Source organism: Dermacentor silvarum, chromosome 5, assembly GCF_013339745.2.
Source record: "Dermacentor silvarum isolate Dsil-2018 chromosome 5, BIME_Dsil_1.4, whole genome shotgun sequence".
Classification (NCBI taxonomy): Eukaryota; Metazoa; Arthropoda; class Arachnida; order Ixodida; family Ixodidae; genus Dermacentor; species Dermacentor silvarum.
This window is the reverse complement of record NC_051158.1, coordinates 116,528,935-116,542,735: the sequence shown is the minus strand read 5'-3', so window position 1 is coordinate 116,542,735 and position 13,801 is coordinate 116,528,935.

The following is a 13,801-nucleotide window of genomic DNA, read 5'->3' as shown; positions in this document are numbered from 1 at the left end:
GCCAACAGACGCACGACGCGACAACATCCGCCACAGGGACGTGTCCTACAACCCCGCAGACCAAGTTTGGGTGTGAACCCCCTTTCTCCGCCTTGGCCTCTGTGAAAAGTTGCTGAGCCGGTATTTTGGTCCGTAAAAGTGCTCCGCCGCGTCAGTGACGTACACTACGAAGGGGTCCCGGACTCAACATCGCAGACATGGACCAGGACACAAAAACAACCGAGCTCGGACGTAGTTCATGTTGTGCGCATGAAACGGTACATTATGCGTGCGTATCTTTTTTTTTCACTCATTCACCCCTCCTTGTTTTTGCTTTTCATTTATCCTCGTGAGTTTACTTCGTTCATTGACTGTGGCGGCGTGACGCTTACTTTATTTTATTTTGTACTTTCGCTTTTCTGTGTTGTCTTTTTTTACAGCATAAGCTGTTATGGGCTCATCCCAATAGATATTTTGGTTTGCGATGGTTCCGCCGCCTCCTCCAACGGTGTTCGGGTACCGTAACTGCTATCGCCGGAAATGCAAAAAAAGTACCTGGTTCCTGCCGGGATCGAGCCCGGGCCCTTTGCGCGGGAGTCAGACACTCTACCACTGAGCCACGCAGGTGCTTCCTATCAGGTAGCGTAAAATGCCCTTTAAACGCGCCCTGGGCAAACGCGCAGACGACGAGATGCGATTCAGACGAGGCGCGCAATCAGCGCGATCCGGAGCCTCCGCCAGTATGGTGGCGCCATCTAGTTAAGGCACCTGCAAATGTAGAGCTACGTGCGCGGCTACAACCAGGCATCATCGGGCTCAGCCGCCTGCTGTGCAGAGATAATTACAAGCCGCAGTTCGCCATCGTCGGCAGGCGGACAGTTCAGATCATTTTTGTTAAAACGAGTCAGCTAAGGCGTTGTGCTGCTGAGCACGAGGTCGCGGGACCGAATCCCGGCCGCGGCGGCCGCATTTCGATGGAGGCGACATGCAAAAACGCCCGTGTGCTTGCGTTGTAGTGCACGTTAAAGAACCCCAGGTGGTCAAAATTAACCCGGAGCCCTCCACTACGGCGTGCCTCATAATCATAACTGGTTTGGGCACGTAAAACCAAAGAACGAAGAAGGAGAAAACGAGGCAACGAGACTGCCGCGAAGACCCTGTTGTGAGTGGTTCCGAAATTAGAGCTACTCTTGAGCCGCTCCACCAGCTTACGCTGTGACTGTGCTGCGTGTTGATGATGAACCTCTGTCATAGCTCACAGCCACTAAGGGGGATATGCCAAGAGTCAGGCGACAGTGGGTATGCTAAGGAAAATTCGTATTTGAAAACGAGAAACGCAAAGTAAAAGACAAACAAAAAATTATTCCATCTTCCGCTAAAGAAAACCATGTGTAGATGCGAAGCAGCAGGGAGATCGCTAGCTTGAGCGCGAGATGGTTTCGCGGCAGCGGCCCGAGCGCTCATCGCGGTGCTGCACAGGAGAGAGAATGAGGCGCGCGCGCTCCGTCATTTTCATACCGCGGAACTGCCGTGGCGCCCCCAGTGGAGCATGCAGCTGTCGCACCACCTGTCGTGCGCGGTGCTCCGGATTCCTAGAGGAGAGAAAGGTGGATCGTAGTAGAAGAGAGAGAGAGGGGGGAGGACGCGCATGCGCTGTGGGGGTGTGGGACGCGGGCGCCGCTCTGTAGAGGATTCCTAGAGGAGAGAAAGGGGGAGCGTATGAGAGGGGAGAGAGGGGGAGGGGACGCGAATGCGCTGTGGGGGTGTGGGACGCCGCGGGACGGAGGGACAGGACAATGCCCCCGCATTAAGCTGCTTCGCAACTAAAACGGAGGGAGATCTTGCATTCACTAGATTACCATGCGAGCGAGCAGTCAGACTTAATGAAAGGTGAATGTTAAAAGCGGTTACAACCAGGGAGAGTCAATATTAGTAAAGAATTCTGAGAAACCAATTTAGGTGAAATTAATGCAGATCTGATGTGTAGTATACAGATACAATTATTAGCGTGCCACGCAGGCCGCCTATTTTGCAGCACCGAGGTGATGCTTTTGTTCGGAAGGCGGGATAATGCCACCTATCGGTAGTGGGTCGAGGGCAAGAGTTGGTCGAGCCAAAATAAACAAAGACCGCGCGGGTCTTCCCTGCTCGAGAGCCAGGCCTGACGGACGCGTTTTTCATGAGCCAGCTGCTGTACGGTTTATTAAACCCACACGACTACTTCTGAAGGCTCGTGACAAAACACCGCCCAAGCACTCCGTACAGATGGTTAATCAGCGAAGCTGAAACGTGCGGCACCGATGTTTAGCAGTGGGTTAATCCAGACTCTGTATTGAAGCGTTTCTCAATTATTGGTTACATGTTTGTGTTTCTAGTGGAACGCAAGAGCCAATGGCAGGCGGATGCTGCTAACCACGACGCCATGCTCACTCCAGATATCGAACGCATGCGACAACAGCGAGCCGAGGAGGCGGCGTTGCGGGCGGAGCAGTGTCAACGTGGCGATGGCGGGAACGCGCTCGCCGGGGTCAACGGCCGCTTTCGGCGGGAGTTTCTCGAGCGGCACTTTAGCTTCGACTGCGACGAAACGTCCACGTTGAAATCGTGAATCGGAACGCAAGTGCCAATGGCGGGCGGATGCAGCTAACAACGACGCCGAGCTAACTAGAGATATCGAACGCAAGCGACAACGGTGAGCCAAAGAGGTGACGTTGCGGGCAGAGCAGCGTTAGGCACCCTAAGCAGCGTCAATTTGGGAATGGCGGGAACGCGTTCGCCGGGGCCAACGTCCGCTTTAGCCGGGAGTTTCTCGATCGGCACTTGGCGCGCGTGCGTGGGTACGGCGGAGAAAACGACGTCACCAACAGCGCTGCCAAGGGCGCGCGCGCTACGTAACTGACAGCGCAGCCAATGGAGACCTTTATCGAAACATGTGGTGAACGGTTTTTCGTTGGGCCTAGCCATATACAGCTTTCGCTGTTATACATTACATATCACATAGCACCCGACACTAGAAAAAATAAAGCAACCAAGCAGCAATGTGATGGACAATATAATCTCATATCATACACAACGCCAATAAAAATAAAGAACGCACTTATAAACGAAATTAAATTGAAAATTAGAAATTCACGCAATCGTAGCAATTGCACTGATCTTTTTGTATACTAATACGCCTCGCGCTCTCTCAATGTGAAGAATATCATCAGCATAATGTGGCATATAAGAAAAAAAAATTACCCCATCTACCCGTAGGGGAACCCTGAGTAGTATGGGAAGCAGCCATGGGGTCGACTCAAGGTAGTTTTATCGTCTGTATAAACTTGGACATGTAGCAGCACCAGCAACGCGCAGAGCTATTGTCGACGCCGTCGGCGTTTTTCCCGCGTTCGTACCGAAGGCGCGCGGCGTTGGTGACTGTTGCCGGTGCCTCTGGGGCACCTACCGTCGCGCCTCTTGACCTAAGCTGCTTCGCATTATCGCGCGCGGAGCCGCAGGTGTTGCCATTCTTTGCGCAATCCGGAGAGGAGAGGAGCGTCGGAGAGGAGAGGAGGAATGCCGAGAGGAGAGATGAGACAAGGAGAGGAGAGGAGGGGGAGGGGGGAGGAGATGAGACAAGGAGAGGAGGATGCGCATGCGCAGTAGGGGTAGTGGACGCCGCACGGCGGATGGATGAACGGAGGGAGGGAGTGACATAGCCCCTACCATAAGCTGCTTCGCATCTAAAAAATTGAAGGACGCTTAAGCTTCGCCCTTAAGAGTGGAACGCGATAGCGTTATAGGACCTAGTTATAAGCCCCCGCAGTACATTTTACTGCATCACAGAACGTGGGAAAGCCATCTTATAAAGATCAAGCTTACACCGATCCCCTTAAAGTCGGCTTCACTTTTAAACGGAAATTTATTGCTGGCAAGACGTTTTTCTAGGGGCAATACCAGTCGTCTTATATTAACATGTGAAGGCCCCAGGAGGCTGTTTTATTATTTTAATAATTGTTTGTTATTGCCCCGACGCTCGCTCGTGTCCAAAACGCATAAGACAGGCTAAGTCCCTATTTGACCAGCCGAGGGTGCGAGCGCCACCTGGATATGATTTTCGCAAGTGCCCTACCCGAGCGCACCGATGTTGATATGGTAGAAATGTTGGAAAAAGGGTTTGTGTTTGAGTTTCCTCGTAACGAAATTACGTTTTCTCGTACATTCAAATTACATCCGACGCCACCATGTCTGTAGGGAGTGGTTAAGTCGTACTTTACGATTTTCCTGACGGATTTCACTGTGAGAAATTCAATTTTTGTTCCCTAACACATTGCGCCCCGTGGAGGGCCTGCGCGGTCGGGGTGGTTGGGGATAATTTCCTCCGCCACGGACGCTGACACTTACGCTGACACCGACGCTGGCGTTGACGCCGACGCCGAATTTCCAGCGACAAAGAGCCCTTTACGCTGTCGCGTAAAATGCTTTTTTTGCGGCTACATTCGGCACGTCGTTCTGTTGATATGCACCTCCCCTTGACGCCTCAATATCTGTAGACATTCCTAGAGTGTGACGGGAAACAAAAAAGATAACGTCCTCCAAGCTCTTGAATATTACGCAGTTTTTACATTTTTTCACGAATAATGCATATCGCTGAAATACATTATTTTGATTTCCACCACAAAATGTTAAATGACCTTTACATCAATGCCACTGTTATAAAAATATCACCACTCGGAGTTCCTTTCTTCAACATTCATACTTGAACCTTGCACTCCAAAACGGATTGATCTAACGGCCCACGTCGCATTTATCAGTCTTACTATGATAATGCCTTCTCATGCATCATTATACCACCTGATTGTTGTTGTCATAATAATTATGGACAGCCCTGCTCGCCCGGCAGCAATGGGATGATAGATGTACGGAAACGGACGGGCGTATGCGAAGAGGTGGCAAATGGAGCTTAATGAAAAGTCTACGCAACGATAAACAGTCTAATGGCACCCTTAGCCTCGCGAAGGAGAGGCTCATAAATAAGCAAATCGCAATCGGTCTCACCGAGAGGGAATTAGCCAACAACTTAGCATATAGCTATCTCCGCCTCGCTAAAGACGGAGATCGCGCGGTAGATTTGTAAACTACATAGGACTGTCGGCACCTGATCTAGACCAACCCTTTACCGTATTAGAGATCAGACATGTTCGCTTCAATGTAAATGGCATATCACCCCCGGGACCCGATGGAGTCACGAACAAACTCCTCAGGAGCCTAGATGATAGGGCAATCGAGATAGTAACGGCAGAAATAAACGAGGTATGAAAAACTGGGCCGGTCCCGATAGACTGGCATACCGCCAAAGTGGTACTGTTACCCAAACCAGGCAAAGCCCACATATAAACCACCTGCGGCCCATCTCCCTTACGTCATGCATCGCCAAGGTTGCATGCATCACCAAGGTTGCATCATGCATCGCCAAGGTTGCAACATATTGAGAACAAGGAGCTCTTTAGACAGGACCTAATCAGCGATGGAACGAAAAATCTTAGGAGTAACGTTAAGAGACAGGAAGAGAGCGGTGTGGATCAGAGAACAAACGGGGGTAGACGATATTCTAGTTGACATAAAGCGGAAGAAATGGAGCTGGGCAGGCCATGTAATGCGTAGGATGGATAACCGGTGGACCATTAGGGTTACAGAATGGATACCAAGAGAAGGGAAACGTAGTCGAGGACGGCAGAAAGTCAGGTGGGATGATGAAGTTAGGAAATTCGCAGGCGCAAGTTGGAATACGCTAGCACAAGACAGGAGTAATTGGAGATCGCAGGGAGAGGCCTTCGTCCTGCAGTGGACATAAATATAGGCTGATGATGATGATGATGATGAATCAGCCTTAGGCAGGCATTGTCCACACAGGACGCTATGCTTTTGCTTAAGAGAGCACTCTTTGATAACATGACTCGTGACGTGAGAGTAATTCTGGCACTAGACCTCCCCAAGGTCTGCGACAGGGTCGCGCATAGACACATCCTAATAGAGATTTCCGCTCTTAATCTGGGTCAGTGTTTTCATGACTACACCAAATCTTTCCTGGCGGATCTGAAGGCACACCTCCGACTAGGCACGGTCTCGGGAGGGCCCTACGAGCTAGGCAACTGGAGCACGCTGCAGGGTTCAGTCCTTTCCCCAATCTTATTTAATATAGCCAAGCACAAGCTCTCCACTCGCCTCGCTGCAATCCCGGACGTGGGTCACGTCATTTATGCAGACGACATCACGACCTGGCTGCTGGGCGGCTCGCTTGCCATGCTCGAACACTAGTTACAAAGCGCGGCGTTGGAGGCTACGAAAGACTTTCTTTCCAGCACGGGCCTTGAACTCTCCCCCACTAAATGAGAACTACTGTTATACCGACGCTCAGAAACCTTGAGCATCTGAAAACTGTGCCGATAGAATGTCGAGCTAAGAATGGACATCCCATACCAAGGATGGACTCTGTCATGATTCTAGGTGTCCTCGTTGATGCTAAGGGCTGTAATTCGACGGCCCTCAACAGACTCACTAGACAGACCAGTAATGTCCTAAGACTTGTAGCCCGCATCTCAAATCGGAGAGGCGGTCTCAAAGAGGACAATCTGCTCGGAGCTTACCAGGCATTCTTCCTAAGTCAGGTTACCTATATCGCGCCTTACCTTAATTCGGGTAAGGCGGGAAATGTCAAACTCCACTCTCTCATTAGAACCAGTATCAAGCGCGTGCTCTGCCTCCGCAGTCCACGAGCACTGAGAAGCTGCTGGAGCTAGGACTTCACAACACTATCGATGAGCTATTAGAAGCCCACACAGTGCCTCAAATAACGAGGCTATCATCCTCTGAGCGAGGGATCAATGTTTTATAAGAAGCGGGTATCCAATCCAGACATGAACCGGCGACCAAAATTAGGCTGACCCAGCAAACCAGAACCCGCATCATGGTTGACCCCGTCCCGCGAAACATCTACCCAGTGCATAACGAGGGCAGATGATTCGCGAGAGCCAAGTCCATCATTAAGAAGTTCGATCGGCACAAAACTAGGGGCCTTCTTTGTCGATGCTGCAAGATATTACAGTGGGGATAAGTGCCCTACCTCGGTTGTAGACACAGAGGGCAACCTGGTTAATGCGGCTTCTGTCTATGCTGCGTAAGTTTGCCCATGTGGCGGAGGAAGGGGCGATCGCTCTGCCTTTCGGAATCACGCACAGCAGTTAGATCCTTCTCGGCCGCACTCGCGTCTGAACAGGCGAAGAATATTGCGAACAAAAATGACTCGGGAGAGCAGTGAAGGAGGATGCCACATCGCGTGGTTCTCAGCCCGTCTGGATGGCTCGGTTAACCCGCTCGGATGTAATCTTAACGAGCAGGCCCACCGGATAGCGCGCTATTTCACGTAACGCGCTGTAGCGGGTAGCCAGGCTCGGAACGAGGTCACCATCCACAAAGATCCATTATGTACCTTCCACGAAATTGTTTCCCATTGTCGTCTCGGCAGGAGGAGATTTCAACCCTCCACCCCAAATTGAACAAACCTCAGGCTAGCACACTCAAACTTCTGCAACCCGTTCGTATCCCAATCCTTGGTCCCTTAACAGGATAGACCCTGACCACTCGCAGTCGCGCCCCAAATGTGGTCATGGTTCATGCTCTTTTGATCACATGCTCTGGTTGTGCCTAGCCCTTAGCACCTGTCCACGCATCACGAAAGAGCAATGGGAGGAATCCCTCAAGAGCAGCAATATTTAAATTCAACTTCACATTGTCCAGAGGGTCCACGACAACACTATGGGACTTCGTCTCCCGGTCCCATCGTGGGTGCAGCCGCCGACTTATTCTGGGGGAGCCTTCGGCTCCCCTTGATCTCAGTTCCTCAGGACTAAAATAAAGTTCCTGTCATGTCATGTCGGGAACGTCCCATGGTGATCTCTGATACTGAATTCCAGTCTACAAGTATTTCCCACTAGCGTATATTACCTTCCTCTCTGATAAAATGAACATTTCATTTTTGGGCTAATGTTATTCACTTCAATCTGTGCTTCACTACCTACAGTTATTTGCGCAAATAAGAAACATAATGGAAAAAATTAACGCCAACTAGTAAAAATTTGGTATGTCACAAAACTAACTCGTTTTCGCAGCGTATATTGTGTACATATGAATGCCCTGTGTTTTACGATGTCACTTACTTTATTTAAGCAGTTTATGCATTGTATGTTTTCTCACCATGCCGGCTTCTTTCCCATGTTATTTACTAATTGGTGAAGGTAAATTACAATCGAAATGAGAATGTTTGAGCTCTTTGGCGCCAGTTTTTTTTTTTTTTTTTTTGTTTAATTGGTTCTGACGGTTCTCCGATGCGTAGCCTCAGAGAACCCAATTGAGGACAAAGCCCTTTGTTGTAAAACGCACGCAAATGAAAAGCGACCCACAGAATAAACACTCAAAGAAATATCATGGCAAGAAACACATTCAGAGTTAGAATGGTATCGATAGCAGGCAAGTTCAGGCAGACCACGCGTGTGAGTGCGCACAACAGTTTTGACGTGGAGAAGCGGAGATGAGGCGATGCAAGAAGCGGCGTTGGTCTCAGTAATGGTCGGTGAGTTGCACCGTTGAACCGGTGATCTGAGTGCGGCAGCTCTGGCTAGGAGGGGGAAAGCAGGCGGCTTGGCGGCACGGACCGGCGGTGGCGCCATTCTGGCCAGACAGCGGTGTGATGAACTCGGACCCGTAGCCCGATTGTTCGCGATCTGCCTACGGGCGAGTGAGTGAAAAACATTTATTGTCACTATATACAAAAAGAGAGTTTGGGACGAGCCAGAAGGGCCCGCCCCGTACAAAGTCTAGGAGGGGTTCCTATTCCGGGACCCCTGTGGCTTTTGCGGCAGCCCGGGCTCGGTCCACCAGGGCACGTTGGTCCTGTATGGTCGAGCAGCCGAGCAGGGCAGCCTCCCAGCTCTCTCGGGAAGGATGGGGGTGGGCGCAGGAGCTCGCCGGCCTCGGGTAGCAGTTCTTCATCGGGTAAAGTGGCGATGCCCAGGAAAGAGTTGGCAGGAGGCCCCGGTCGGATGAAATCCTGGTGGCTCGGGTCCGGAATCCGACGGCCCGTCTTCCACCCCCGGTCCGGTGGCCGACCTTCTCCTGGCGTCGTTTCCTGGAAGTCTCCTTTCTGCCAGCGCGCCTCGCTTTTCTGCAGGTTTGGCCGATTCGTCGTTTGCTAATTGGCCACTCATAGCTCCGTGCTTTCTTCTGATTGGATGCCTTTTCCTTTTATTTTATTTTATTGCGCCGCGTGTTCACGTCGCGGACACTCTTCCACGTTGTCGTCTTTCCTCCAGCATGGAATTCGCCTCCGCGCGCGCACAACTTGTCTGCTTCTTGTTTGTCTCCATCCGCCGCATCGTGTCGCGCACTCCACACACCACAAGCTCTTAGGCAGTTCACGCTTTATTGTAGTTCTCTGCTCCTGTTTTGGGCTTACGAGACTGATTTAATTTACGTGTGACAGCATATATACATCTATTGCGTTGCTATTTAATTGATAAAGAGACATTAATTTATCTATGTCTCAGTCAACTCTTATAATACTTATGAACACTGTTAGTTTAGCACTGCCTGATCCCGCTTATATTTAAACTTGTAGCAATGAATGTCCATGTTATAAATATATAAACCATGATGAACTAGCATTTCGCAAATTTAGTATCAATCGTTTAACTCCTGGTGTCGCTGTAGTGCATTCTGCTTAAACATCAGTGAGACTTTACGATTGTGCAGCGGGATAAGTGCGCATACGTATCCCGCTTTTCTGTATCAAATTGTTTCTAATTAAAAAAATTCGTCGGTCCTTCCCATAGAGGTAACAAGGGGGGGGGGGAGCACGCGAAGCTTGTCGTATCCGCAAAATTGGTATCGCATTCGCTGGCCTCGAGGTTCGCTGCCCTTCAGTAACGCTGGGCTTCTGTAAGACGCGCTTTTAACAAACATGGGATCCGCTGCCTGCCGCTGTAACCCAGCCTGGGCTGCCTTGAACGCAAGATCCGCACGGCGAGCGCGAGCCTGCTCCCGGCGACGTTTACGGCGTTTCTCGTCGTTCTTCCGCCGCTGACCGAACAACGCGAGGCCATGCCATCCGTGTGCCGAGCGTGCACTGAAAAGGAGACCCGACGCAACGCGCGCGAGGCCCTTTCCTTCCCTTGCCCTTCCGCCGGCGCGCGCCTGTTCCTGATTGGTTGCTCCCGTCACGTGTTAGGGGAGCGTGGCTCACGTGCTTAACCAGGGATCGATTTATAGCCTTTCCCGCCGTTTGAGTTCGCTTGAGCGAGACGGGTTTTTTGCGGTCACACCTGCAACGGCACCGACACCTGTGAGGCAATACAAGCTTCGCTTGAAAACAGTTAGTGACATTTGACTTCGTGAACGTGTGTGACGCACTAGCGTATTGGTGCTATGGCGCCCATAAAGCCATCGGTCCTCGGTGCACCTCGACGCCTGATCTGTCCGCATGGCAGATCGCTTTCAAGATAGGACTGGCGCGGCCGCGCCATAAGCAGCAGCCGCCGGAGAAGCCGCGGCTTTCCACTACCCCTCGACGGCCCCCGGTGCGCCTAGCCGTTTACGCTTGCAAGTAATAAGACGCTCTGAAACCACATCAAAAGTGCAATAGAAATGGGTGTTTGGAAAACATTGTGCGCTTAGCAAGCATACCTTAACTACATTTAATATTACTGCATATAATTGATTCAGCGTTAGCAACGTATACCTGGAAGTATTTCAATATATTGTTATGTGTTACGAAATTCTAGTTGAATAGAAGTTGGGAATTCCCAATTTATCTTTTTGGAAGCATTACGGCCCTTTTCTAAAAAAAACTTGCTGGAGTGACCCTTACACAATTTATCTAATCTGTCACGCGCACACGTAGAGGAGACACAAGGCCATACAGCGGATTCTACATTGTCATTCATTTTATTTCCAGGGACTATGGATAACACATGCGCAGCAAGACGACTAAACACGCCGGCAGGAACGGTTTGTGCATTTTGTAAACTTTATTAAACATTAGGGCCAACATTGTAAACCTTGATTTTGTATTCAAATGGCTTTATGTATAATTTTTGTGACTTCAAAGACGTTAGATGATTTAGTAATGAGCTCATATTAGATGATTTTACCGCGGTTCGCGCATTTGGGATGACGCTGACTCGTAACCGCTTTAAAGAATACGGTTACTTGTATATATGGTATCTGGGGTAGATCTGTTTGTAGATGTCGCCACTAATGTTATAATGAAAAATAAGTATATTTACTCGCAAACGAATGTGATATGAATGCCCTTGTAGTCGCCGTCTGTCGCGCCGCCCCATTGTTCCGCCTGACTTAGGGTACGGCCACGCTAGCGGCAAAAACGCGCGTTTTTGACGCGCGTCAAGAACGCGCGGCAACGCATCATGCCGCGCGCGGCAAAATCGGCAGGAATCGGGGGTTCTTCGGCGTGCCGCGCGAAATGGCTCAACACCTCCAATTCCGGCCGATTCCTGCCGATACGCAGTTCTTGACGCGCGTTTTTGCCGCTAGCGTGGTCCCACCCTTATCCGGCGTGCCCTCCACTAGATGGCGCGAAGTGCCCGAGTTTAGGCGCAGATAACGCAGAACACGAACCAACAGCCTCAAAATTAAAAAAGAATGATTGAAGGGCAAATAATAGAGATCGCAAAAAAACATAGAGGAGAAAATTGAGGCTTTTCCTACAGCAGTCTAGGATTATAAGGAACTGGTAGACGTTATGCAGAAAAAGTAAGGCAGACACGGCAAAAAAATTGTTGAAATGGAAAGAGGAAACCACGTAAGTGGTGGAACAACGAAATAAAGAGTGCTATAGTAGAGCGTAAAAAGACGTCTAGGCATCATTGAGAACCGAAAAAGTTGGGATTCCACAATGAAGAGGTGCTGCTTAGATGGAATACATATAGATAAAAGGTTGGCGAGTGAGCTCGTGCAAGAGAAAGTTAAATGCGCAAGTGAACGTTAGGTGCATAAAATCCACAAAAGAGACAAAGGCGCCCCCAAAAAATTCTGGAACCATATAAAGGCATTCGCAGCTCCTGTAAACATTCTCAAACTGCTATAGGGGGTGTAGACGGTAACATCTACGAAGGAGACGATCCGCTGCGGTACATCACAGACGTTATAAGGGGTAACTTCGGCACGATAAAAAGCGTAGTTCAGATAACAAATCCTGCAGCAGAGGGGCCTGAGAGATTATAATTCACCTTAAAAAGCTTTTATTGAAACAAGGCAGCACAAAATATCCCTAATAACACGGCAACAGGACCCGATGAAATCAGAATACAGCTAATCAAAAACATCGGTCCAAGGAGCGAGGCACTGCTGACTAATGCCTTAGAGAAAGTGATTATAACGAAGAAAATTTCGGTTGGATGGTTCGAAAGCAAGATGAACGTCATCTACAAAGGCAAAGGAGATAAGAACAAGACGATCTCGTACAGGCCAGTTACAGTAACGTCGGGCATCCATATAATGGCAATGCAAGCCATAAAATTAGAACTCCCGAAGTGGGTGGAGAAAAAGTATGTATTGGGGGAACTAAAGAATGACTTCAGGCCAGGCAGACGCTTACAGGATGGTATGTTTGTACTTACTCAGTGCATAGAGATTTCAGTAGCTCAGAATACACCTTTATCATAGCATTTCTAGATATTAAAGGAGCCTATGACAATGTAGATAGGCAATTATAATGTGATATTATTATCCACGAAGGCATAGAGAACGATTTCGTGGAGCTGCTAAGGGATATACATTGAGACAACCGAGTACAAGTTGTATGGGAAGGTCGAAAAGGTAATAAAATGGTGGAAATTCACCAATGATTGAGGCAAGGATGTCCTGTTTCTCCATTGTTGTTCACGCTATATGTTAAGGGTGCACCACAAAAGTCCTTGTACTGATGTACACAGACGACGTTTGGCTACTAGCGGGCTATAAAAAAGATTTGCGGAAACTTGCGAATATCTGTGGCAACGCAGCGACAAATCTAGGCCTTTAGTTTAGCACAGATAAATCAGGAATTATAATCATTAAGAAAGAGATGAGTAATTACGTGGTGTCAATTCAACAGCAAGTCATACCCATAGCCAAGCAATGTAAGTGCCTCGGCGTGTACATAAACGAAGGAAAGACTTACTCAAGCAACCACCAAGATAATCTGAAAAGAAAGAGGAAGCTGAATGCAGCAATAACGAAACACAGACCACTGTGGGGCCACAATAAGTATAAAGTGGTGCGTGAAATCTGAAAGGCGTAATGGTGCCAACGCGACCGTTCGCAAAGCCATTCTATGCTTAAAATCGGATATCTTGTCGGGGTTGGAAGTCAATCAAAGATCAGTAGGCCGGTTGGCTTTAGGAGCACCCAGTAAAACCGCAAATGAGGCAGTGAATGGTTACATTGATTGGGCGTCTTTTGAAGTCAGAGAAGCACAGAGCAAAATTAGTTTTGAAGAAATACTCAGGAACATGGATGAAAATAAACGGGCAGCTAAAGTGCACAAGTATCTGTACCTGAAAAGCTTAAACACAGAATGGAGGAAGAGGTCAAGAAAGTTGGCAACCAAGGACAGGATAATCGAAACTGCAAATAGACAACCAGGAGTCATCAGAAAGAAAGTGAGAGAAATAGCGACAGTGAGCATACCTGATGAAGGTATCTCTAGAGCTCACAGATTGGGCACTTACATCACCAATAAATGCCGACCGATAATTGTGAAGTTTTCTTCTAATAAATTCAAGGACTC